This window comes from Equus asinus, chromosome 20 (assembly GCF_041296235.1).
Source record: "Equus asinus isolate D_3611 breed Donkey chromosome 20, EquAss-T2T_v2, whole genome shotgun sequence".
In the NCBI taxonomy this organism is placed as follows: domain Eukaryota; kingdom Metazoa; phylum Chordata; class Mammalia; order Perissodactyla; family Equidae; genus Equus; species Equus asinus.
In genome coordinates this window covers 102,217,784-102,243,897 of record NC_091809.1, presented here as the reverse complement: position 1 = coordinate 102,243,897, position 26,114 = coordinate 102,217,784, and the positions used below count along the sequence as shown (strand labels likewise).

The window sequence follows — 26,114 nt, the reverse complement described above, 5'->3', positions numbered from 1 at the left end:
ACACTTAGTTAATAATTGTACAAGTGTTGAGTTGTACGCACCAGGGCATGATTTTCGAAGGACGGTTGACATACCTTTGTCCTTCTGAAGGCTGGCCAGGGCAGGATGGAAAGAGCACACCCTGTAATCTCTTAGGGGTCCCCATCATCAACCACTCTCCAGGAGTCAGCCCACCTGGCACAGCTTGGCTCCAACAGCAGCGACAGTGGGACCAAAGCTAGCACCCAGCCGAGCAAAGAGCCATCCTCATGGGGACCGGGCCACTTCCTCTGGAATGTTGGGCCCAGCCTGCAACATGACACAGCTGAGGCCTATCAGGCAGGGGGTGCAGGTAAATGTTGAACAGCTGGCTCCCCACGAAAAAAAAAACGAGCCCTGATTCAGCGTGTTGGCCAATTTCCGTGGTGTAAATAGTCCTCTCATGGATTTCAAGCCACCGCTGTAGCATCATTGAATGTGGCATCGGGAAGACAGGTGCACAGCAAACCAGTATGCGGAATTTTAAATAGTATTTCCATCGTACAGAAGCAACAGACCTCAACGACTTCAAGAGCGTAGGGAGTAGGAAAGTAATTAAGAAGTGATGAGTTCTGAGTATTTATTACTTTCATTTTTTAATACGATGCATTTCATTGTCAGGTTATATAATTTAATTTTTAATAATGACTGCCTTTAACAAGCAGCTCACAAAATTCCTGAAAAATTAACAACTGGCTCCTGTGCACAGGTCCTAGCCAGCTCCAGGACACCACTGCCCCTCACGGAGGGACCCTGCCCCACATGTGCGCAAGGAAGCTCTTACACGGCTGAGCCCCTCAGGGTTCTCATCTGTCTGTAAAATGAGACCAACACCGTCCAACTCGTGGCAGTTGGAGGGGAGGATTGATGCAAACGTCCTAGCATGAGCTGGGCACATAACAGATGCTCAGTGACCGGCAGCTTGCGAGCCTTCCCTGAAGCAGGTGCAGTCAGAGGAATGAGCCACAGCCGCCCAGGGCCCACCTCCTCCCCACTTCAGTCCCAGGAAAGGGCGAGTCAGAAGGCCTGACTCTGCTCCCACCCCACGTCCATCAGTGACCATGGCTCACCACCTACGAGTGACGGGCCACAGAGACAGCAAGGAGCGGGCAGGCGGCCAGGCTCGAGAACTGGGACGTCGGGATGCAACTGCTGGCGCGGCCACTTGCTTGCTGCAGAAGCTTCACCGGTCACTTTACCTCCCTGAGCCTCAGTTTCCTCGTCTGTAGAAGAAGGTGGTGCTGCCCACCCAGCTGTAAGGATGACGGTGTTGGAGGATGGTGCTGGTGCTGCTGGTGGTACAGGGGCACATACCAACCGTCCAGCAGATGCTCATTTTGTATCGCAATTAGGTTTCCGAATTTCCGGGCCTGGGGGGATCAGGGCTGCAAGGACATTCCAGGGAGCAAAGGGCAGCTTTGGCCCCAGGTCTGACCTGAAGGCTGATGGGCACTCTTCCACGGTGGCATCCACTGAGGTATGGTGCCAGCTCTCCCTGTCTGCTGGGAGCCCATCAGCCCGTGAGATCCACAACAGTGGACAGACACACACGTGTGCAGGTGTGTGTGTGCTCAGCCTCGTCCTCACCAGGGCTGTGGTTTTCCATGTGCTGAGGGCAGCTTGCCTAGGGAAATGTATCTGGGCAATTCTGACCACAGACCCGAGGATGGCAAGCCATAGCAGCTCAAGCCAGAGACCCAGAGGGAAAGTGCCATCTCTTACCCTACCTCTGCTTGGTGTAGGAGGGGCTAGAATTTCCTGACCCCCCTGTCCCCTGCCTGCAGCAGATCCTTCAGGAATTCTGGAGGCTGGGGGCCGAGGGGGCTAGTGTCCTCCTGCAGTGCTTGAGGAGACACGGGCTCTAGAATAAGTTAGACTTGAGTTCAAGTCCTGGTTCTGCCACATTCAAGCTGTGTGAGTTTGTGCAAGTCCCTTAATCTCTCTGGGCCTCATGTTCCAGATCTATAAGTTGGGGAAATCGCTAACACACACCTCATAGGTTGTTAATAGGACAAAGGATTTTATATATAAAGCACCCAGCATAGTGCCCAGAGCATAGCTGCTATTTGAAAATTTTGTATGATTCCTTCCAAGTACGTGTCTTTTAGCAGTTGTTTCTGGCCAACACGTTCACCTTAAAATATACTCCAACATGACCCCACCCTAGGAAGCTCCCCAGGCCCTTCATTCTGGCTCTTCTGAGCCCACTCTCCTTCTGCCTTTTGCCCTCCAGCAGTCTGGGGCACGTGGCACCCACCACCTCAGGGCCTCCACTCAGATGTGGCCATAAATCCACAGGGTTGCCTGCCACGTGTGGCTGCCCAACATCATCTGCACAAAAGACAAAAAGCAGGAAGGAGCCGGCCTGCCAGGCCCTCTGCCCCATTTCAAATGGTGCCGATGTGTCGATCTGAATATTTGTATTCAGAGAAACAGCTCCCACCCCACACCTTCATTTCCCCTCCGCCGGCGTCACTCTGCAGCCCCTCAAGGTCGGTGACGAAGACAATTGGAACGCAAACCACGTTCTCGTGGAGTCACCCTCAGAGACGCTGGGTGTGCACTTTCTGACATTCGCCAGGGAGGCCATTAGCATTTCTGCTGATGAGGCCGAAGCCCCAGGCCTGGCCTCTCACTCAACCCCAGTGACAAAGCCGGGGGATGATGTGCAAGGCGGGCACTGCTCCAGAGGAAAGCTCTGTGTCAGGCACCGTCATCGACCCAGCGCAGCACCACAGCCCCTGGCAGCCAATTCAGCTTTAAAGTACATCACAGCCACGGCAGAAGCTGCCCCTTTCTCTGCCTCGGCTGTAGTGTCGCTTCAGAGGTGGACTTGGTTTTGAATGTCCACCTTGTCATTTACAAGCTGGGTGACTTTGGAGGAGTCCCCTAACCTCTCTGGGCTTCAGTTTTCTCCACTGTAAACGACTAGTTATCTTTTCAGCCAGTCAAAGAGCTGTGGTGATAATGAAATCAGACATGCGCTGAATCATATAACAAGTGCCTGGCCCACAGAAGGCTCAATAAATTTTAGTCCCCTTTTCTTCTCATCCTTCCCCAGCCTGCTCCTGTCCCTTATCTAACTCTTCCTGTAGTGAGCACCAGACTAGGGATGCTGAATACCTGCCTTTCCTACCAGGCCCATGGCAGATGTACTCTATGTCTACTGTGGGGGGCAGAATTATGCCCCCCAAAGGTGTCCACAGCTTCATCTCTGAAATCTAAAGATGCTCTGTGTCACGGCAAAGGGGACTTTGCAGAGGTGATTAGTTTAAGGATCTTGAGATAGGGGGATGATGCTGGATGATCTGGGTGGGTCCGACGTAATGGCAAAGGTCCTTACGAGTGTAAGAGGGAGCAGGAGAGTCGGTGACAGAGGTGCAGCGTGAGACGGCTTTGAAGACGGAGGAAGGCGCCACACACCCGGGAGTTCCATCAGCCTCTGGAATCTGAATCTGAAAAGGGCGAGGAGCGGATTCTCCCCTGGAGCCTCCAGGAGCACGCGGCCCTGCCGACACCTCGATTTCAGCCCCGTACGTGAGACCCCTGTGGAACTTCTGACCTCCAGCCTTGGAAGAGAATAAATTCACGACGTTCTAAGCCACCAAGTTTCTGTAATTTGTTACAGCAGCAACAGAAGAACTAATACATCCATCATCTTGCCTTGTAAGCAAGTACTTGGCCTGAGGGTTCTTCTCAATACTGTGCTCCAGGCAGCCACGACAGAGAAACAGCAGAGGCGACCGCCAGTCCAGGGCTCCCCTGGGCCAACGTAATGCCAGAAACCGGTTTATCTCGCAATGCTCTGATCATAGTCTGCCCTGGCTTGATGGCCATCTGTCCTGATTTGGGATCTTTTTAGATCCCACCTCTGCTTCCTACTTTCCCCTTGGCTTCAAACTCGCCAAGCTAAGGTCCACGCCCCAGCCAGCTCTGGACCTCTTCCTCTAGGCTCAGACCACTTAATGGTCCTAGCTACAGATTGCTTCTCCCCAGGCCTTTATTCTGCTGGTTCCAGCAAGGGCCTGGCTTCCACAGCTTCCCCATGACCCGCAGCTGCGGGATCCTCTGAGCAAAGGAGCCCACATGAGTGGCTGCTTCAGAAGAATCTTAGAGCCCATCCTGCCTCCCAGCCCCCACTTCCCTCAGCTTCATTGCAAAGGCCTGCACCACAAGGGACCATATGAGATGCGGAAATTCACAGCCACCAGCCTGTGGCCACCCTGGGCACTCAGGCTTCTTGCAGCAACACCCAACCCCAAGGAAGGCTTCCTGTGGAGCACCAAAGGCTCCCAAAGAAAGATGTTCTTCTTCCCCTTGTGAATGCAGAGAGGCCTCAGACAAGGACAAGGCTCCCAGGGCATGGGCACCAAAGGGGAGAAAATAATGACTTACAGTTCAAAGTGTCCTGACATCAAACACTTTCCCCAGCGTCCATTGCTGGCGGTCACCCCATCCAAATGTAACACACATGCATCCCTCTGCTGTGTGCAGGCACCATCCCCTCCAAGAGAACCCAGCCCACAGAAAGACAGCCACGCACATGTACGTGTGTATGTGCCCCACCCCGACACGCCAATGCATGGATATGCGTGCACACCCCCCTAGGCATCAGCATGCTCGTCCTCGCAATGGGAGGGCACATGTGGAGCCAACACAGGGCACAGCACAGGGGACCTACTTTCCAACCCAAGACACCTGGACACTTACATGTGTAACTACGTGGAGGTGGTTAAACACCAACTTTACGGTACGCCTGTGCCCGAATATAACACGCCTCCTTAGAGGCACTGACACCTCCGTCCTGTGGCACACGTGCAAGGCACGTAGGATCAGTACCTCAGAAACACGGTCACGCCCCCTCCGCGTACACACCCGAGGCCCACGCCAGGTGGACAGCCATGCAGAACGCACCCTGGCCCACAGCCTCCAAATGTCTTACTGAAAACAAACAAAAGACAAGTAAATATAAGCAAAGGCCTTTGATGTTCTTGTTTCTGCTACAGCACTGCCACCTGATTCAAGGGGCTGACGGCCCCTCTCTCACAGCAGGCAGCCGCGGTGAACACAGGGTTGGGGCACGATGATAGCAGGGTAATCATTTCCCAGGGGCCTTGGGTGGCGGCCTTCACACACGCACGCACACACACACACACATACACCCCTGACTGTTCGCAGCTGCTTTTTCTTTTTAAATCTCTCATATAATACACTTTGCAATCTAGTCCCCCTCCTGCTCGGCTGGGCTAAACTATTTCGGGAATTGGCACAGATGCTGAAAGCAAAGATATTATTCGGAGATGCTCAACAGAGATCAAAGCTGCTTAATCAAAGCCGTCGACTCAGTGCGCAGCGCCCAGGCGCATCCGGAGCCCAGGTGGAGAGAAGGAAGTGGAAGTGCATGATGGGGAGACGGGCAGGACCCGGCAGTGGGACTCCAGGTCTGACAGGAATCAGCCATCAGGATCAGCGAGGAACTCCTGAGGTCACCTCGGTCCCTAGCTTGTCTCAGTCCCCATCTCCAGACGGAAGTCTGCTCCCAGCAGCCCCGGAAAGACAAGAATCTCTGCTAAAGAAGTCCTGCGGGAAGAGGATTGCCTAACACGGCGCTGCGCAATTCTCACACTTAGCGAAGGGCTTCATCTCTGTGCAGGGCTGATGAAACGCTGCAGAGCTCCCTCAGACCTCGGCCACTCCCGGGAGCGTTCCTGGGCGGGGCTGGCTGAGACTCGAAGGGCGGGTGGAGACGGGGAAGTCACCATGGGCACAGCCCACTGTGGGCAAGTGGAGACAGAGGGAGCTCCAGCACGGCTCCTCTCGGCTTACATCGTTCACCAGGGGTGTTCAAACGAGAGAACCCCTGGCCCTGCCACCCCTTTTGTTCCGAACAGACATAAAAAGTGCTCACTGGTTACTTCATTTCTTCAACTAACATTTTGTAGTACCTACCATTTGCCAAGTACCGTCTAGCTGGGAATACAGCATGAAGAGGACAAAGTCACTGCTCCTAGGAGCTCACATTTAGAGGGAAACGGGAGGGATGGGTGAGGGATGGGGAGACGGATGAGGTTTAAGTAAATAAAAACCATACTTCAAGTTGTTATGAGTGCTAGGAAGGAAATAGACAAAGTGCCGTGAAAGACAGAGAGAGTAAGCAGAGGCCATGGGGACGGAAGGCTGTGTCAACCTAGCTAGGGGGACCACAGGAGTCCCTTAGAGAAGGTGACATCTGGACCAGAACCTGAAGGATGAGAGGGAGCCAGCCACGTGCAGAGCAGGGGGAGCCGTGTTTCAGACAGGAGGAACAGCAAGTGCCAAGGCTGGAAGGTGTCTGAGGGAGGCCCAACAGCATCGTGAGTAAAAGGGCAGGGGGAGGAGGTGAGACTGGCCAGCGAGCTGGGGCCAGCTCAGGGGGCGCCTTGTGGGTCACGGTGAGGAGTCAGCCCTTCTCGCAAGAGTCTTAACTCACTGACTGCTGTGGAGAAGGGTTGAAAGAGGGCAAGAGCGGAAGCAGGAAGACCAGCTACTCCAGGCAGGTGTGACGGTCATGAGGACTAGGCTCGTGCAGTGCAGGCAGAGACAAGTGGGTGGACTTGCAATTCATTTGTAGGTAGAAGTGACGGGCTTGCTGACAGATTAGACATAAAAGGAAGGGAATTGGAGAACGTGGTCGTCGGTCCATATTACTAAGTCAAACTACCTAGAGTCAACAATCCCGGAGCTAGGAGGGACCTTCGAAACCACTTCTCACCCAGAGTTTGAGTTTACCCCCTGCCACCACCAGGAGGTCATCAGCCCCTGCTTCCACGGGATGGTGAGCTGACCAGCTACAGGGCCAAGCCTGCCTATGGCCCGATGGACACAGCGATGGCTCTCCCTCGGGTGGTGCTGAACCTGCCTCTCCAAAACCCCCACCCCCGGTCCTAGTTGCGTTCCTCCCTTGGATTCATGAGGAAATGGCAAGCCCCTTCCACACGGGGGATTTTGGAGATGTGTGGACAGTGCTAATGGCGTCCTGGGTCATCTTTTCTCCAGGCCAAATACCCCTGCTGTCTACAGTTGCTTAGGGCCACCCCTGGCTTGACATCAGTGCAACAATGTCCTTCACAAGCACAGCACCTGGGTGTGCGTCTCGGACTTCAACACCTCCAGGTCTGGAGAATCCCCAGAGGCCCAGAAGCCAAGATGTCATCTTTCTTGAGCCCAACACTTACATCTCTTAGCTCACAACGCAACCACTTGGCCGAGAAAACTGGGCGGGCAAGTCCTGTCCCTTCAGCCTTATTCCTCTCCTCGTGGGGCTATCTTTTTGTCCTATAATGTTCTCTGAGGCCTAGGGGGTGGACAGCACCATCCAGAGCTGTGTTTCCCAAAGTAGGCCCTGAAATGGTGGCCCCACAAGGTACTGCATGGGAAAAGGGACCCTCACGTGAATAAGTCTGGTCAGCGCTCTGTACTAGAATACATAGTATATGCATTTATATATACACACATCCATGACAGATACTCCTGTGATATATACGTGTACGTGGGTACACACTATACTACAGTCTTCTCAGAGTTTCACAATGCGCATGAGCAGGCTCTGAGAGGTCCTGCAATAAAGATACCCATTCATCTTGGTTGACTAGGACATTGCTCAGACTTCTTGACCAAAGCAAGCTTTCTTCCACGAACATCTACTATTTATAGCTCTGCTTTAGGAAATGCCATTCCAGATGACTGAGTTATGAGATGGGATTTGTTACGGGGTAACTTAAGTCCCAAGTCCCACTTTGCCCCGAACCATACAAATGTTTTAAAGCCCAAATGGTGTTTTTGAGTTCAGTTCCCCATTTAATGGGTTCTGTCTTTCTTTATCAGCACTTGCAGACTGGCTTCATTGACGTACACACACTGATCTTGACGAGCGAGCAGGAGGCTGTTCATTGCCTTCACTCTGCCGCATGGCCCTAATGAATTCAAATAAGCCATTGCTTGGCTGCCAACCAGGCCTTAGATGGAACTGAACGCTCACACCTTGTTGCCAGCTCCTAGATGGAGATGCCAATGGTTGGGCCCTTTCTGCATGTTCTTCCCACTTCCTACATTGCCTCCCTGATCACACGCGAGGCCAGTCAGTGTGGGGTCATCTGGTTCCACTGGGACAGGTGGCAGTGGGAGAGCCCTGTGCCCAGGCCTGGAGCCAGCCCCTCACTCTGCACAGGACTCCTGTGAGACACCCAGGAAATCGCTTTCCTCTGAGCCGCCATTTCCCCTGCCGTTGAAGGAACGAAGAGACAGACTAAGGCCTCCATCGGTGCTGGGTTTCATTTTGCCACCTCCACGTCAGCGGGCCTGGGGCAGTCAGTTTCCCAGAGAATCATCCTAAAAATACAGCCATGGAAAGTGTCCTCCCCACGCACAAGCTTATTAAAAACTGGAAAACCTCTCGAAATAAATACTTCCTTTGTTGATAAAATATCTAGAAATATTTTGCCATTTTGCATAGGATGCCAGCCCTAGTGCAATTGTTGGAGGGTTAAAAATAGTAAGGGTGGTGGTGGTGGAGGGGCTCCCGGGGCCTCCCCACGGGGCTGTGCAGGCTGTGGGGCCGCTCACAGCGGATCTCACCACGTCACAGGTGCTCCCAGTGACCAAACCCTTTTCCAAGCAGTGAACCCGCTCCATCCTCCACTTCCTACAACAAACTGGAAGTAGAGCTGTGTCAGCGGTCCTCAAGCTAAAGCCACATTGTCTGCACAAACATTTTAGGCACGGTTAGCCATCCCTATCGGGGAATGGTGGGAATCCTCCAGAAATTCACCAGACGAGGGCTAACCTTGCCAGCAGGCCTTTCTAAGGACAGCAGTCTTGGCTTGCTGTGCTGGCTCTTTTCTGCACAATGGCTGATATACTATCAACTTCCAGATGAGCAAGTTAATAAGCTCAGAGATGCACCCAGCCACTGTGGACGTTTGGGCCTTAGTGTCCTCACGGGTAAGAAGCAGGGATGATAATGGAAACTGCCTTACGTTTGTGAGGACAAACGCGTAAAGTGTATCAGCCTAACATAAAGCACCGGGCACAGGGCCTGGGACACAGTAAGGACTCAATAAGAGCTAGATGATGTGTATTGTATCATTGGTCTAAACCACACTGCTACTCGTGGGCAAAGGGAGGCTTCCAACTCTGATCTTACTCCCTCACAGCCATCTTATTCCCCCACGTTATTGCTTCCAGAAAGGTCTGCTTTCTCAAGCCTGAAACTTGCTTTTGTGGTTCATGTGGTGGAAAGCACGGCTGTGAAAGTCTCTGGGTTTTACATGCTTCTGTTCAGACACTAAGAGAGAAACTGATCTCGTTCTGTCAGTCCCAGTAGCAAACCCCCCAGGGAAAGGCACGACTGGCCCGACCTTGGTCAGGTCTCACCCCGGGACCACTCACATGGCCCATGGCATGGAGTCACATGGAAATCTAGTAGCTTCTGCTGAAACCTAGAGGATTTGGGGAAGGGATTCCTAGCAAAGGGGGTTTGAGGCAGACAGTCCTACAAATGTCCATTACAATTGGGGTAACAACAGGTACCTCTCAGGATTATTGTGCAGATTTAAGAAGATAATGTGTGTAAAATCTTTAGCACATAGTAAGTTTTCAATAAACGATAGCTTTGCTTACTTAGTCAGAAATCTGTATTTGAAATAAAAGCCAATTTACTAGTCTATTCTAAGAAGGCACCTGGTAACTAAGAGATAAAACCCCCACTAGTTATGAAGGATCCCAGATCACTCTGAGTGTGTCACCACTGGCGGGATGGGCTGGGAGGGGGAAGGGATCAGGGGTTCACGAGCACAGAGGTAAACTGGACTGAAGAGAGCCGTGCAGACAATGAAGGTGGAGGCAAGGCCAGGAGCCAGGGGGCACAGAGACCATAAATCAGGTCGGGTAGAAGCTCATGGCCGTTTATGTCACCAGGAGGCCAAACCCCAACTCTTGGATGGAGTAGAAAAAAAAACCCCAGAGATAATTTTACCAGTTGCTTCACAGAAGCATTAGAATTGGACCACGTCTGGCCCAGCTGAATATTTTCAACTTCCAGTACTCTTCTTCTAAGAGGAAACTCATGACCATGTTTCATGAGGTGTGGGTCTGTACCAAGTGGATCTGGACTGACCACGTCTGATACATTAACCTGGCAGGTGTGAGGTAGCCTGAAGTTCCACCATCCTTCAGAGTAAGTCAAAGAAGACTGAAAGATTGCAGAACTCACTACCTAAGACTCCAAGAAAAGAACTGCTATGGGCACTTGAATCTCTTTTCTCTCCCAGCGTGAAGCAAGCCAGCAGCCTCCTGGGCTCAAGATCCATGGCCAGCAGGTCCCCTTCCTGGGTGATCTGCCCTGAGTTACAGGTGGGGCGTTCTGGAAGATGGTGAGCATAGAGAGGCACACACTCAGAGCCCCTTTCCAAGGGCAAGGAAATCTCCATCTTCCCTCTGATGCTCAGGGGCAAGTCCGTGCTTCTCCAAGGGGAGACAAAGGTATTGAGAAACAGACATGGAGAACAGAATATAATTCAGAGAGAAGGACACAGATGTTCATAGAGCAGCACAAACGTCTCTGATTTCTCCAAAAGCTAGCCACAGTGCTGACCAAATCTATTGACCAGGTCCCTGAGAGATGAGATTCAGCCTTGTGGAAACAGAGCATTCAAATAAGCTGCTCCGTATTGACTATAATTTCATCAGCTTGAGGTTCAATTAGCCATTGAACTAGACATGGATCCAAAAGCTATCTGAGGCTTCGCTGCAATGCAGAACGCAGTCAACGACCCAGCCTGCCTCTTAGGACAATTTTCCATCCCTCCTCCTTCCAACCCCCCCGCCCCTATCCTTAAGGTAACCCGGCCTGGATTACTAGAACATTTCTCCAACTGGTTCCACTGCCCTCAGTCTCTCTGCCTCCCGTCTACCCTCCACACTGCAGCTGGAGGAATTGGTCTAAAATGCAAATCTGATTATGTCACTTTCTTGCGTAAAAATTTCTGATGATTCTGCACTACTTTCAGGATAAAGTCCAAAATCCTTAGCTTGCCTTATGTTACCCTCACACCCTGGTCTTGCCCACCAGGACAACCACCTCCCTGGCCACTTCGTCACATAGCTTTGTTTCAACTTTCCCCAACTCTTAGAAATTCTTCACACAGATTGATGGAGATGCTGCTATGTACTCACCAAAAGCCATCGCATTTTCCTCCAGGGACATGGCTGGAAAGGACAGATTCTGAGACTCTAAAGGATGGCAGAGTCATAGATGGAAGGCGCCTGGGTCCCTGAATCACTGCATGGAAGAGAGCCACCTAGAACATCCAACTGGGAACACCAGTGCTGGACCATTGCATGAGCAAGAAACATCCTTTTGTTGTGTGAAACCCCTGACACTTTGGGAACATCTGTGATGGCAGTTAGTGAATTCTAACTAATACATGAGCATGTTCTCTTAGCCAATAGGCCTTGGTGTGTGTGCGCTCCCTCCCTACAACATCTTTCCCTTTATTTTCTGCCTAGAAAATACCTAATCATCTTTCATTACTCTGGCATCACCTCTTCTGGGAAGCCCACCTTGGTTCTCCAGACCAAGTTAGGAGCCTCATCTCTGAAGTGTCCAGAATTCTGTACTTTTCTTCTATGAATGTACCCAGCACATGGAATTTTAATTTTCTCTTCACTCTCCATCTCCTCTATCTAGACTCTGGGCAGGGACTGCAGTCCTGGGGTCCAGAGTAGGGCCTTTCCCAGAGTAGAAGTTGAGTAAATATTTTTTGATTGAATGAATAAATAGGTGAATAAATGGAGTACGTTCATACACAATTTGCAAATGAGCTGCTCCTTGATAGTAACCTATGCATCAACACAACGCCACCTCCCTCCCATGTGTGTGCTGAGGACAATGTGGGGACAACCAGGTGGAGTGGCCCAGGCTGTAGGGAAACCCACGCAGCTGTCTTGCTGGCCAGTGGTCAGTGTAGAAGCCAGAGCCCTGCGTTTTCTGTGCTGTGGACGCAGGTGAGAGGCCAAAAGCATGTTAGGAGACCTTGGCATGGAGAGAAAGGAGAAAGGAACGTTCATTTATGAAGCATCTACTATGTGCCAGGCAATTAAAATATATTATTTCAGTGAGTCTATCCTTACAACAACCCTGTAAGGTATCCCTATTATTCCCAGTGGACAAATAAAGAAGCAGGCTCAGAGAAGTTAAGTGACTTGCCCAAGGCCACATAGCTGTTAAGTGGCAGAGCTGGAATCCAAAAGGGGCCTGTCTGTCTTCTGAGTGTGGGCTCCTCCCAATGCATCTCAGGGGATGAAGCTGAAGCCAAACATGCCTGGTTTGTCTGTGACCCCCAAGGCCTAGACCTCGCACAGATAGGAGACCCATACATCAGTCCTGGTGCGAGCAGAACACCCAGATGCTTCCCCTGGCAGTGGTCTGTGAACAGAGCCAGGGCGGGGAGTGCAGGATCAGGCTGCTTTACCCCGGCCGACTCTGTCAGGCGGCCTGATTTGCACGGCTGCCCCAGACGCTGGGGAAACAAACCCTGGCTGCTGGGTCAGGTTCCCCTGATTCCTCAGATGGAGGAGCCAGACTGGAGCCAGCACATTTCTCAACCCCAGGCAGCCACTGACCAGGCCTCCTGGGCTCCGTCTCCATGGGCAGCTGCCAGCGGCGCGGCCTCTTGGCGGCCTGAGCAGCCCCCAGCCCTGCTGGCAGGTAAGGGCCCAGGGTCCTGACACCAGGGACCTCCCCCTCTGTCTGGGCAGACAGATTCAGGAGCTCAGCCAGGAGCCCCAGGCCCTGGTCAAGCCTTCGCTTGCCTCAACAACCTGGCAGTTGAGCAGAGGCCTCTGAACTGCTGGCAGGGAGATCCGGCAGACAGAAGTCCTTCTGGGATGTGACTAGGAGGGAGGTTGGTGGGAGGAGCTGGGAGGAGTTTGGGGCCCAGAATGAGCTATCTAGTGGCCAGCATCTTAAGAGACGCCTCTGCCAGGCCCTGTGATGAACAGATGTAGCTCCTGCCCCTCAGGAGCTCAGGGTCTGGAGGAGGAGGCGGACACAGGGCAGACGATCTTAGGACAATGTCAAAGGGAGGCTGCTACATCCGGCTGCACCGCTTACTAGCTGCATGGCCTTGGACAAGTGACCAACCCTCTGGGTCTCAGTTTCCTCATCTGTGAAGCGGGACTAATAATATCCACTGAAAGGGTTTGGATGAGAAGCACACACTTAGCAAAGAACCTTGCTCATAACAATCGTGCTTGCCAGAGGCTGTGTGGATCCTCACCCTTCCGATTAGATGGAGAGTGTGCAAGTCAGGGACCTGGGCTTAGGCTGCTTTTGTAGCATCCACGGTTTCTAGCCCAGTGCTGAGCACTTGGTTTTCTAAGTGAGAGAGAGGTCGAATGCATATCCCGATGGGAGAGAAGCGACTGCCATCACTAATAGCTTCAGATGGAATCTCTCCCTCCTGGGCTTGCCCCCAGGAACCGGCCTCTTTGAACAGCCATGGTGAAAACCACAAACCAGGCACCAGCAGGTGGGAAGAGGCCAGGCCAGTCTAATAGTCTCATAATAATGAGTCTGGATCATCTAGACTCGATAAAAGCTCCTTGAATAATCAGGGACAGACTGCAACTGTGAGAATAACTCCTATCTAGACAGAACTTTCAGTTTGCAAAGCTCTACCACGAACATTATTTCATCTGGGGGAGCTCAGTCAATAGGTGGTGAAGGACGGAGCCCTGCAACAGCCTCGTGATGCAACGTATTAGGGTCCAGATTTAACTGATAAGGAAGCTGAGGCTCAGAGACGTGTACGAAATGGCTGGAAAAAGGTGGGTCCTGTTTGATGCTAAACCTAGTGTCCTTTGCACCACGCCACATCTTCTCTGCAAACAGATGGTAAGCGGGGGTATGCAGTCACTGACCCCCCAAGCCAGACAACGCAGCTGCTCCCAGAGTGCTGGTCTTGGAGACAGGTCTTTGAAGCAAGATGTAAAAGCCATTCCCTGCACCCCTACGCTGCCCGCCAGCAGGCATGTTCCCTGGTGGGTGGGAACGGTGGAAAGATGAGAAGAGGGCCGTCGGCACAGCTGGAATGCAAACAAACAGAGAAGCCGGTAAAAGATTGGCCCAGCTCGCTCCTGCTGACAGAGGGAGTGTAAAATATGGAAATAAAAATTACACAACTGAGCTGTCTCCTGGGAAGACGATAGCTAATTAGATGTCTCACAGCACACTGGCTTCTAATCACGGGGCAATCTTCACCCTCGGCTTGCAAACCCCAGCCACGAGCCAGGCATGACGCCGGGGAGGCAGCTGTCTCCTGGGACGCCTGGGACCAAAGCCATACTCAGAGGGCACCTCCCAGGTGCCATGCTCTGTGCTGGGGCGTTGCATCCACCACTCCTTGAATGCAAGGCTCTCCTTAAAACCCCAAGAGCAAAGTGCTGAGAGTCCGCATTTGCTGGATGAGGAAGTGGAGGGGAAGGAGCGTACGTGAGTACCCCAGTCTTGGTGGGAGGTGAGAGGTGGTCAGCGACTCTAGGAACAGAAGGAAAGATAGCCCTAAATCCCTAGAGAAAGAATTGTTTTTGCTTTCTGCCTTACATGGGCATTTTATGGGGTAAAATAGATGACAAATCCTGGCTTGTCAAAGCTGGAAAGGCCTTCAGGCAGCATCTAGGCCAGTGTTTCACAAACTCTCTTTTTTTAGCAACAGGACCCTTTGTTTAAATGCAACCTTGTGTGGAGCGATGGTAGATAAGACAGAGCAAGGAGGAGCTGCCCTAGCCCAACCGGGGGCCCGCCCATCAGCCGCCTTCTTTTCTTGCTCTTGCCATTACATCTTCCTGGAACCCTAGGGTTCCTTGGAATCCAGTTTGAAAACCACTGTCTGTGTTCAACTCCTTCATCTTGCACATGAATAACCAGATCTGGAGAAGCTCAATGATCTGTCCAGTGTCAAAAAGCCAGTAAGTGATAGAGGCAGAACCAGAAATCAGGCTTCCTGCCGTTTGGGTCCAGGATTCTTGCCTGGGCCGGCAGCCTGCCCTGCTCTAAACTGCCATGTGGCTAGATATAGATACGGACGACATAGACAGTGATTCTATAGAGACACAGAGGGATGAAGACAAAGACATGGAATTTATTGAGCGCTCTCTGTGCCCGGCTGTGCAGGTATGTTGGGGACCAAGTTTGGGGAACACGGGCCTCATTCCTCAGAAGCTCACAATAGAGTTTGGGAGACACGGGGGCCCCCAGGGCTGCCCCACAAACCAGAGGGTGGAGAAAACTTTAGTGAAAGTGACAACGACAGCCCGAGAGGAGCACAGGGTAGGAAGGGGTCATTGTGGACGGACGGGCAAAGGCCTTGGGAGGGTGCATCTGGAGCAGCGGCATCAGGAGAGTTGATGGGACCACACCTGGGGGGCGTGGAGAGCGAGGCCAAGAGGTGGGAGGGGCAGGGCAGGAGCTGGTGAGCACACCCGGCCTCCTCAACTGAGCCCGCTTCAGTCTCTTCCCTGCCCCGTTCCTAACAGGGTCGGTCCCCACCCTGCCATCCTGGGATTTCTCTGGGGCTCAGCCTCTTCCTTTCCAGCAACTGTCCTGAAGATGGAAGGGGGAAGAGGAGGAGAGCAGGTAACAGGAAATTAACTCTCCAAGGCTCTGTGTGTGTGAGTGTGAGAGTGTGTGTGTGTGTGTGAGTGTAGGTAAGACAAAAATACCATCAACATCAAATACTGTTTGAGCTACTTCTGCCTTTTAGGAGAAGGCACAGTTAACCTGGGGAGTTTTTCTGACACAGCTGTATTATTAGCATTATGATGATCTTTAGTCTAGGAACACGCCTTGCTGGGCCTCTTTGGCCCCTGGTCTGGAAGGGGACGGAGAAACAAGAGAGAGGGCTACATTGCTCTGCCTAAAATGGCATATGGGCTCTGTTCCCTGGGCGCCCTGGCGGCGCGACGGTGAGGGCTGTAGGAGAGCTGGGGGAAGGGCTCTGAAATGGTGGAAAGGGGGGTGTGACGAGGAAACGAAGACGGACCCCGAAACAGAGTGGGAGGTGAACTGTATGGCGATGGGATGGCCACTCCGTTTCTGGGAACACAGAGTTGTTTTCTGCCCACTCCTACATTTTCAGCAAAAGCCTGGTGGCCACAAGAACCTTGTGTCAGTGGCATTTTGGAACGAAGATGGGTACAGGAGAGAGGGCTGTCGTCTCAGGTGCTCAGAGCAAGGTCAGGCAGATGGACGCCCTGGGGCGGAGCAGGAGAACACCTTGGGAGTACTGGGGACAGGGTGCTTCGCCGACGAGGGGGGACCGGGCACGCGCTGTCTGATTTGCAGAGTAGAGGAGCGGATGCTGCCAGAGGCTGGAGGCTAGAGGACATTGGTGGACCCGGGTATGTGAGTATAATTACATGTGTGCTTGTTTATGGTATGCATATTTACATAAGTGTGTCCATGAGTGTCAACTCCTGTGAGATTGTGCAGGTAACCTGCGTGTGTTGTGAGTGTGGGTAAGTGTACAGGAAAGATCGAACATCCTGTGTGTGGGGGTGAGTGCATGTATATGGGGCGTGGACTTCAGGACCTGTGGGTTACTCGTGTGCCAGTGAATAGAGATGAGCATGTGGCCATGTGGGTGTGGATGTGTGAATGAGCTTCTGAGAATGCTCGTGAGTGAGTGAGTGTGTGTCACTGTGTGTGGTCAGGCTGTGGGGTATTTGTGAGCCTGTACACCCTGTGTCCGGGGCAGGCCTGGCCACCTGTGGAACACATCCTCCTCCCAGCGGGGCCCAGCGCAGGACAGGAGGCTCCGGGCGGGCCGGGGGAGCAGACGTTGCCGGGTGCGCTCGCCCCAGAGCCCTGCTTCTCGCCCAGGAACATTCCCCCTTTCCCATTCCTGGGAAGGAACATAACGTCCACTGGCTCCCCTCCCGCCTGACGGGCCAACTCGGCCCCCGCGGGCTGTGAGGCGCTTCCTGACCAGGACAGAGAGCATCCCGGGAGCCAAACCCCAGGGGCAGAGTGGGAGGGAGACACTCCGGCTCCAAGAGTGTCAGCACCAGGAGATCCTCCCCGGGCCGACTCCAGCAACATCAGTCATGGGGCGTCCGCCCTGCACGGCACACGCGGAAACTCTTTCGAGCCTCCCTGGGGCCTCCGTTGCTCAGATTACCATCGTCTTGTGTTGGCAGACAAGGAAACTGAGGCTCACGTCAAGGACTGGTCCGGGGTGGCGCAGGCAGTGGTGGAGCAGGACCCAGGTTCCCCGACTCTGGAGCCCAATTCTCACCCTGAAGACAGGACTCGCACCTCCCATCTGGCCGTCACCCCCAGTGCACAGACAGGGAAACTGAGACCAGGAGGGACCTGCTCTCTTCCCAGGCTTCCTTCTGCTCTGGGCTATCCTCTAGGAAGCCCTGGAGACAGGGGGCACCTTGGACACAACTGTGATCAAGCCCCCTTTGGGAGAAGGCCTCGTGTACTGGTCCAGGGCACACTGGCCTCGGCACGCTCCCCTTTGCTGGTCCCCATGAGGTCAGAATTGCAGTGCTTGTGGCCTGTGGTCAGGGACCTTCACCACGGAAAACTGTCCACTCCCACGGCCGGCATGGTCCCCAAGCTGACTGAATGCTGGCCCAGCACAGCAGGACCCGAACTGATCCCACACACCTCAGCCAGCCTCATCTTCTCCAAACACCCCCTTAGCACCTGAGGGCCTACTATGTGCCAGGCCACATGCTGAGCCCTTTCATGTCACATGTGGCACATATTAAGCTTTCCATTTATTGTTTCATTTCATCTCCATAACGATACTATAAGGTTGATATTATTCCCATTTTACAATCAGGAAAACTGAGGATCAGAGAGGTTAAGTCACTTTCCCAAGGACACATAGCTCATGAAAGTTGGAACCAGAATTTGAAATTAGGCCTGACTCCAAATCCTAATGTTTTTAATAGTTAAATTATCTCATTTCAGCCCCACAATTCTCCTGGGAGGTAGGGCCTATTTAGCCTGGGCACAGAACTGTTAAGTAACTCACCCAAGAATACATCCGGATTAAGGAGCAGAGGCAGGAAATGAACTCCGGTCTGTGGGACTGTCACTGTGCTTCTGTAGACGGACACCTGAGGCCACGTTAGGAGAATGTGTCCGCACATGTGTGTGTGGATCTCTCTGCCCTCCTCCTGCCACCCCAACCCTTCAGCTCCAGCCAAGACGGGTCTCTCTCCTCCAGCTCCAGAGAGGCCATCCCCCTTCTCACCCCACTCATCTCGGTCCCTGTCCCACCCCTGACTCTCTCCCTTCATGGTCCTCAGAGGGCAACCCTGTAACTCCCCTTGGAGTCCCGTTCTCCCCAACCTGATGGTGGATTTTTTAGCTGATTTTTCTTTGTCTGTCCCCATCTCCATGTCGAATCTGGGGCTCCCCATCACCACAGCTTAGCTAGGGCCAGGCCCACGGTAGAGACTGTACCCATTGCTTTTGATGGTGACGATGAAACTTGAGTCAGCAGAGGCCCACCCACCCACTCATCCACCCATCCACTCATCCATCCACCCATCCATCCATATATCCATCAATCCAACAAATATTTATTAAATATCTACTACGTTACAGGCACCACTCTAGGTACTTGTTTACATCAAAGAAGAAAACCAGACACAAATACCTGCCCCTTTCGGTCTTATCATCTAGGAGGGAGAGGAAGACAATAAACAGTAAACAAGTAAATTACAGAGTATATTAGAAGATGATGACTCAGAGGAGAAATACCATGGGGTAAGGAAGACTCTGGAGCCCATTGAGAAGGTGATCTTTAGGCAAGACTTGAAGGAGAGAGGGAGTTAGCCATGTGGATACCCACAGGAAGAGTGCTCCAGGTAGAACAAACAGCACGTGCAAAGGCCCTGCGGTGGATGTGTGCCAGCATGGCCAGAGCAGAGGGGCCCGGGAGAGTAATAGAGGAGCAAGTGTGATCGTGGAGGGACTTGGACTCTGAAGAAGAGGAGGGCTTTAGAAGGTCCTCCCCCGCCCCCCTCTGCCCACTGACCCAGATCTTTGTTTTGCCATCTTTTTATCATTCAGGTCTGGATCAAAGCTGTCTTCCCCTAGCAGCTTTCCCAGGTCCACCTTATCTAAGTGGCACCCCACATCTCACCACTCACTCTTGATCACAGCTACCATATTTAACCTTTCTCATAGCACCTGCTATTCTGGAAATTAGCTAATACGGATTTTCTTGGTTCCTATATTTATTTTGTATCTCCACCCACCAGAGTGGAAGTTCCTTGAGGGTAAGGCCTATGTATGTCTAGTGTAGTGTGGAATCCACACTGCCTAGCACAGCACCTGACAGTGTCAGCATCGTCCAGCAGAGCAGCAGGTGGACGGCTGCCCCCATCACCAGCCTGTCACTATCTTGATGCACGCGGGGCTGGCGGCCGCTCGCAAACCTCGCTCCTGCTGGGGAGGCGGGAGTACGCTCTCTGCGTAACTCCCGGCTGCCCCTCCTCACTGCCACCATCCTCCCCACATGCCCCCCTGGCACCCACGAAACTGAACATGAGCGTTTAAACTCCAGTTACAACAAGCTAAAAGAAGGCATTGGCAAAGCTAAGCCCTTCTCTCTTCCCCTCAGCCAGCTCACCAAAAACAAATAGCTCTTTTCCTGGAAATTCATGGCATCTCCCTGCTGGTCCAGCCATAAAGCTGTTACCCAGAGAATTCCGCAGAGCCAAGGGCAACAAAAAGGGGACTGATAACCTATCAGGTGCTTTACACAGACTTTGTCGCTTAGGCTCCCGAACAGGCCTGTCGTGTAATGTGTGGCACCCATCTTACAGATGAGGAGCCTGAGGCTCAGAGGGTTAGTGACTGGCCCTGTCTCAATATGTGATGATCAGCATATGTCAGAGCCAGGATTCAGTCTGAGGTCTGCCTGACCCCAGAGCTGCCTGCGCTTTCTACAGGCCTCTCTGCTCACCCAGCTTCAGTTCAGCGCAAAAAAGAAACAAAGAAGAGGAAAGCAAGAAAAATAAGGAAGCTGTCTCCGTGGGGCTGAGGCTGGCCGCCAGCCGGCTCAGCGCTCGGGCCAGAGGCGCCGTCCAGAGGCCCGTGCTGCCCGGGCAGGGGCATCCTGCGCCCCGGGGCCAGGCGTGCTGGGACAGCCCTGGCCTCCCCACCCTCTGGGGCACTTGGAGCAGCCTGGGTCCAGCTTGCCCCCCCCGGGGTTCCGCAGGGAGGCTCCGGCTGCCTGCCTGCCTCCCAGACTAAACATTGCCTCTGCCGGCTCCCCCCACTCCTCCCGCCAGTGTCCTGAGAGAGTCTCAACACCAGAAGTGAAGGCTCGTCTACACTCGTCTGTGGACACCCTTGGGAGAGAGGCGGGCACGCTCCCAGGATTACAAACACACATGCACGGGGAGGACGGAGCTTTTGCACACTGCCTGCAGGAGGCCCACCAGCTCAGAGGTGTACAATACCACACACACATGCACACGCACATGCACACACACAGGCCAAAGGCAGAAAAGGTTATCTTCGAATACTGATAAAGCAGGTGGGCCCACACTACAATAGACGCACACGTGTACCCCGATGCCACGTGCCTTGGACTTCTGGACATGGACAGGCACACGTAGGCCTAATGCAGACACATACATGGTGTGCAGGGCTGTATTTTGCAAAATACAGGGAAAAAACCCTGCCAATGTTTCCACTGTGTGCTGCTTGTAAAAATTTTGCAGGCTGGAGAGATGCCCCTGAGCCGAGTAGCTGTGTGTGGGCTGTCAGATAAAGCGGGTTCATGGAAACAGACAGCTTGAAGGAGACGGGGCGGAGAGGCGGGCGCTGCGCTGACAGGCTTGGGGTGGGGGCTGCGCAGGGGGCAGGGCCCCCAACAGCTGATCCAGAGGCAGCTGGAGCCTCCAGCTGATGGGCTGATGGCTTCAGTTTCCTGAAAGGAAAAACAAAACGCAGCCTACCCTAAAGGCTGCCTTGCTAAGATTCAGGGAAATAATACTTGACACGCAGAGCCTGGCACGTCACAGCACTCAGGCCCCAGACGCTGTTAGGATTTAGCTCACAGACCACAGGTCACAGAGACATGGATCCTTCCACACGGCCCCTGTTAGAGCTGATCCACTGTTTGTCTCAGAACTGTTTTCTATAATAGATGTACGGAATGCATTTGTAATAACAAGAAGTGCAGAAATAGCAATGGACATTTATTGACTGTTCCCTCAGTGCCAGGCGTGGTCCTAAGCACTTTATGGATATTATCTTATTTGACTTTCACAACGCAATAGGAGAAGGTACGACTATGATGCCCATTTTACAGATGAGGAAGCAGAGGCAGAGAGGAGTTAAGCAAGCTTCCCCCAGTGGAGTTTGAATATGCACGTAAATCCATTTAAGTGCTGAAAAACTGCGTGTGTCTGTGTGTGTGTGTGTAGTATATATTTATTGTTGAGGGAACTCAGCCAGAACAGTCAGATGGGCACCAGTGATCCCAGCCTCTGAGGCGATGGACGTAAGTTACCCATTCTGAGCTTTCCTCAGTTCGGGGCGTGCAGCCATCTGGTCACTCCATCAAGTTTCTCTCTTGGACATTATTTTGAGCGCAAAGGAACAGTTCAGGAGGTGGGCCAAAGGTCATAAAGGAGAGGACCATGCCGAATGTTAAAAATAAAAATTTTATGGTGGCCAGAGGGGTCTTTCAGGAAAAGTTCCAGAAAGCAGAGGGCACACAGAGATCGGGGGAAGTCCTGATTATGGTCCTCATTGTGGCCTGGAGGGCTTGACTGTCCCTCGCGTAGAAGGTGCTGGGGAAATTCTAGACGGGGGCTCCGAGGAGAACGGGGAGCCGCAGCTGGAGCAGGCACCTCTGCCCAGCATGAGCCCTGCCATGTGGCCCCAGAGCGGGGGCCCTGTGCCAACAGCATGCAGACATGCACCCACCACGCCGATGGGATGTGCATTTAAGAGAGTGGGTGCCAAGAGTGAACCCTAATGTAAACGATGGACTCTGGGTGATAATGTTGTGTCCACGTGGATGCATTGATGGTCACAAATGTCCCACTGTGTGTAGGATGTGGATGACGGGGAAGACTGCGTGTGTGTGAGGACACAGGGGTACATGGGAACTCTGTACTTTCCCCTCCTTTGGCTGTGAACATAAAGTTGCTTTAAAAAATAAAGTTTATTAATTAAAAAGAGAGAGAGAGAGGTGGGAAGCCAAAAGAAAGACACAAGCACCCTCCAGGACTGAGGGTTTTATCCATGTTCTGAGCAGCCAAGGGGTTTCTGGGAGGTGCCTTACAGGCTTCAGGGGGCTGGGGCTGCAGTGGAGACAACAGCCCAGCAGGGCCCAGCCCCTGCTACACGCCCCACCCACCCAGCCACAGCTACCCCAACTTTATTTGCTTTATCACCTGGGGTTCTGTGTAAACGCCTTTTGAAGAAGGTTGTGCTGCTGGTCACGTTTTAAGCATCTCTGTTACGAAGGCTCAAACACAGGTGAGACCACAACCCTCCGTCCCGTCTGTGCAACGCTGCAGTTTGCAAAGCCCTCTCACCAAAGGGCCTCTGAAGGCAGGGCCCCCTTCAGGCTCGCTTCGTACCAGGCTGGGCCTATAGAAAGTGCCCTCCATAATTATTGCATGAATGAATGAATGAATGACTCATTTGAGCTTTACGGCAAATCTAAGAGGTGGGCGAGGCAATTGTGGGTTGACCCGTCTGACGTTATGTTTACTGAGTTGCTTGCAGTGGGCCAGGCACCGTGTTAACCACTTCACACGAATTAACTCATTTAATCCTCATTACAAACCTTTGAGGTAAGCAACATTATTGATGAAACTGAGGCATGGGGAAGCTCACTAGCTTGCCGAAGGTCACACAGCTAGTCAACAGCAGAGATTCCAACGGGCAACTTGACTCTTATCCACCACGACAAGTTGTTTCAGACCCAGTGAAACCTGGGCTGGGAGAGCGCCCCTCCAAGTCCTGGGGAGCATGAGCTGTGGGGCCAGGCTCAGATCCCCTCCACCTCATCCAGACATCCTTACTACTTCCTGGGTAGGGCAGGGATGCTGGCTCCCCACCACCCACAAACAACAGGACCCTCCCAGGCTGGAAGGTCAAGGGCAGCACTTCCCGGGAGATCCACCCACACCTAAGGCCTGTCTGATGCAGGGGTGGGGGCGGAGAAAGGAAACAGAAACGCATATCAGAACAATAATAAAATAGCAAGATTAAAAACACGATCTCTTTTCCTAAAGCCTCCCATTCCATCCATATCCTCAGCTCAGACAGTTGTGGAACTTTGCCAGCAGGGTCCCTCTGATCTGGGAAGGGGCTGGCCTGAGTCCAGAGGGAGACAAGGAGGTGCCCAGTGTCCAGGCATGTAGGCAGGTCGGCCCAGGCTCTTGCCACTGCAGCCATTCATCCATTGAAAATCCATCCATCCATCCACCCATCCGTCCATCGTCCATCCATCCATTCAAATCCATCCATCCATCCAAATCCATCTGCCTACCTATCCATCTGTCATCCATCCATCCATCCATTCATTCATCATACATCTGTCCATCCATCCAAAATCCATCCATCCATCCATGTATCCATCCATCCATCTGCTGGAACTACAAAGAATAAATGCTCATATTCTGTTTGACCTTTGGGGTTTCCCCCTAAGACTGAAGGCAGTGTGAGAACTGGATGTGGGCAGGCTGTGACAAAGCTCTCCAAGCTATCAGGCGTTTCACCTGTGAGAGGTTGTGTATGTTATGTACATGTATAAATCGATAAGAGATTTCTGAGACTTTGAAGGAAGTTCATTTCATAGAAAGCTCAGAGGCACAACCGTAGGCCACATCCATGTGGCACGCATGAGCCAATTGCCTTGGATATATCTGATTTCCCCTCTCTTTATTTTCCTCTTTATTCTGACTTCCTTGTCTACGTAGAGGTTATTACCTTGTATTAGCTTGTATATTTTAAGCTTCCTCAAATCCTTGTTGGAATGAAGTTGACTCATGAAGTTAAACAATGATTGAATTGAACTAATGCAGACGGAATCAAGAGTGGATTTACTTCAGGAATTGAAATGATCCCCCTGGCAAAACCCCCAAACTGAGAGTTCGACATTCCCTGTTACCCCACTCATGTCCCTGGGGATGTGACTGCTGTCAAATGAAGGACTGCCTTTCTCAGGCCAAGGGATGGCAGACCTTCAAGAAGCAACTCTCAGACCTGATCGGGGGCAGCCCCAGCTTCAGCGTTCTCCCTGTAAAACGGGGATCATATCAGTTCCCGGCCTGCAAGACCGCTGGGGGGATGCAGGCTAAGAGCTCAGCAAGGGGGAGCTGCCACTGCTGGTGGGTTTAAGTTACCCATGACTTAGACCAAGTTTAAACCTTTGCGTTGGAGCTCCGGTGGACAGCCTGAGCGGTGCCTTCTCCAGGCCTCTCAGGCTTTGAGGGTAGAACAGGGATAGAACCTTTGAGAACATAGAGGCTCACACAGCCAAGCCTCAATTGTTCAACCAAGCCTAGACATTGAATGCTAACAACCCCCCCACCCCCACCCCCCATCCCACCCTGCCGCCCGTTATGGCTGGGTGAGGCTTCCAGGGGTCAGGTCCTCTGCTCAGCCCTCGGGGGTGCAAAGAAACGAAGACCCGGTCTCTGCCTCCAAGAGCTCAGGTCTACTGAGGGAGACCACCCTACAGCACCAGGAGGAATGAGCTGTTCCTGGCTCCTTTCTTGCCTTAGGCCTTCACCCATGCTGTTCCCTCCACTTGCAACACCTTTCCTTCCCTCCATCCTCCCTTCGTATTCCACCCACCAGCTTCCTCTGCTCTGCAAGTTCTCCTTAACTTGGGTGTCTATACCCCTGTCCTTGATCTATTCTGCCTTCTCTTTTTCTCCCTCCCTCCCTTCCCTTTTGTCAACTTTCAACTTCAACTTCTGTTCCAATTTTTGTATTTGGAATTAATTACTGTTTTTTGGGTAGTAATGTAAATGATTAAAATATACCTAAATCTTATTAATTAATTAATAAATCACATGCGTAATCTGCCTTTACAGGGGCCTATGCTGGCGTGGTCGGCAGAATAACAGCCCTCTAGGTACGCCCACGACCTAACTCCGGGAACCTGTGGATGTGTAGCTTGCACGACAAAAGGAATTTTGCAGATGTGGTTCAGTTAAGGATCTTACAACAGGGAGAGGATCCTGGATTATCCAGGTGGACCCCATGAAATCACCAGGGCCCTTAAAGATGGAAGAGGGAGGCAGAAAGGAGAAGAAAATGTGACAATGAAAACATAGGTCAAATGACAGGGCTGATGGCTGGCTGGGGGCCACAAGACATGGAATGCGGGAGGCCTCCAGAAAGTGGAAAAGACGACAAAACGGAGTCTCCCCTACGGCCTGCAGAAGACCTGCTGACATCTTGATTTAGACTCTGACCTCTAGAGAATAATAAATTTGTGTTGTTTTAAGCCACACAGTTAATGGTAATTTGTTACTACGGGAATAGGAAACGAACAGAGTCGGCTTCAGAAGCAAGAGAAGGAAAGCCTCTTTCTCACAGGAGAGTTTATATTTCCTAGTGTCAGTACAACCAGATTTTGCGGGAGTAAGTGTGTGAGAGTGTGTGCGTGTGAGATGGGACTTGCCCATATGGCATACGGATGTCTTTTCTCCCCAGATCATGGTTCACGTGGGACAGGTTTCTTCAAAATAAGCGGACGCCCTCCTCTCAATTGGACCCTTGTGTGGAGACAGGCCCGCCTGCCCCTGTGGACTCAGCCCGCACACCCCTGCCTCTGACAAGCATCAAGGTCATGACTGTGTTCACGCGCTAGCAAGCACTACAAGGTGGTTGGCTTTGCTTCTCTTGTGCTTTCTTTTCACAGTGACATCTGCTGGTCTTCAGCTGTCATCCTGGGTTCTGTGCAAGAGAGGACACCAGGGCCGACGAGAGGAGGAGAGCGGGGGCCCAGGGAAAGAGGCCGTGGTCCCAATAGCATTCTTCCGTGTAC

At 52.4% G+C, this 26,114-nt stretch overlaps 1 protein-coding gene and 1 long non-coding RNA gene across 2 annotated transcripts in view; one reads left to right on the top strand and one right to left on the bottom strand.

Annotated features, from left to right (window-relative positions):
- The window catches only part of NAV2 (neuron navigator 2), a 706,055-nt gene that overhangs the window by 437,641 nt on the left and 242,300 nt on the right, over nt 1–26,114 (bottom strand). The gene's annotated exons all lie outside the window — the stretch shown is intronic.
- On the top strand, nt 14,399–25,574 carry LOC123279011 (uncharacterized). The gene is made up of 4 exons (XR_006516791.2): nt 14,399–14,548; nt 14,766–15,229; nt 15,592–15,691; nt 25,156–25,574. It is a non-coding gene; the product is annotated as an uncharacterized lncRNA (long non-coding RNA).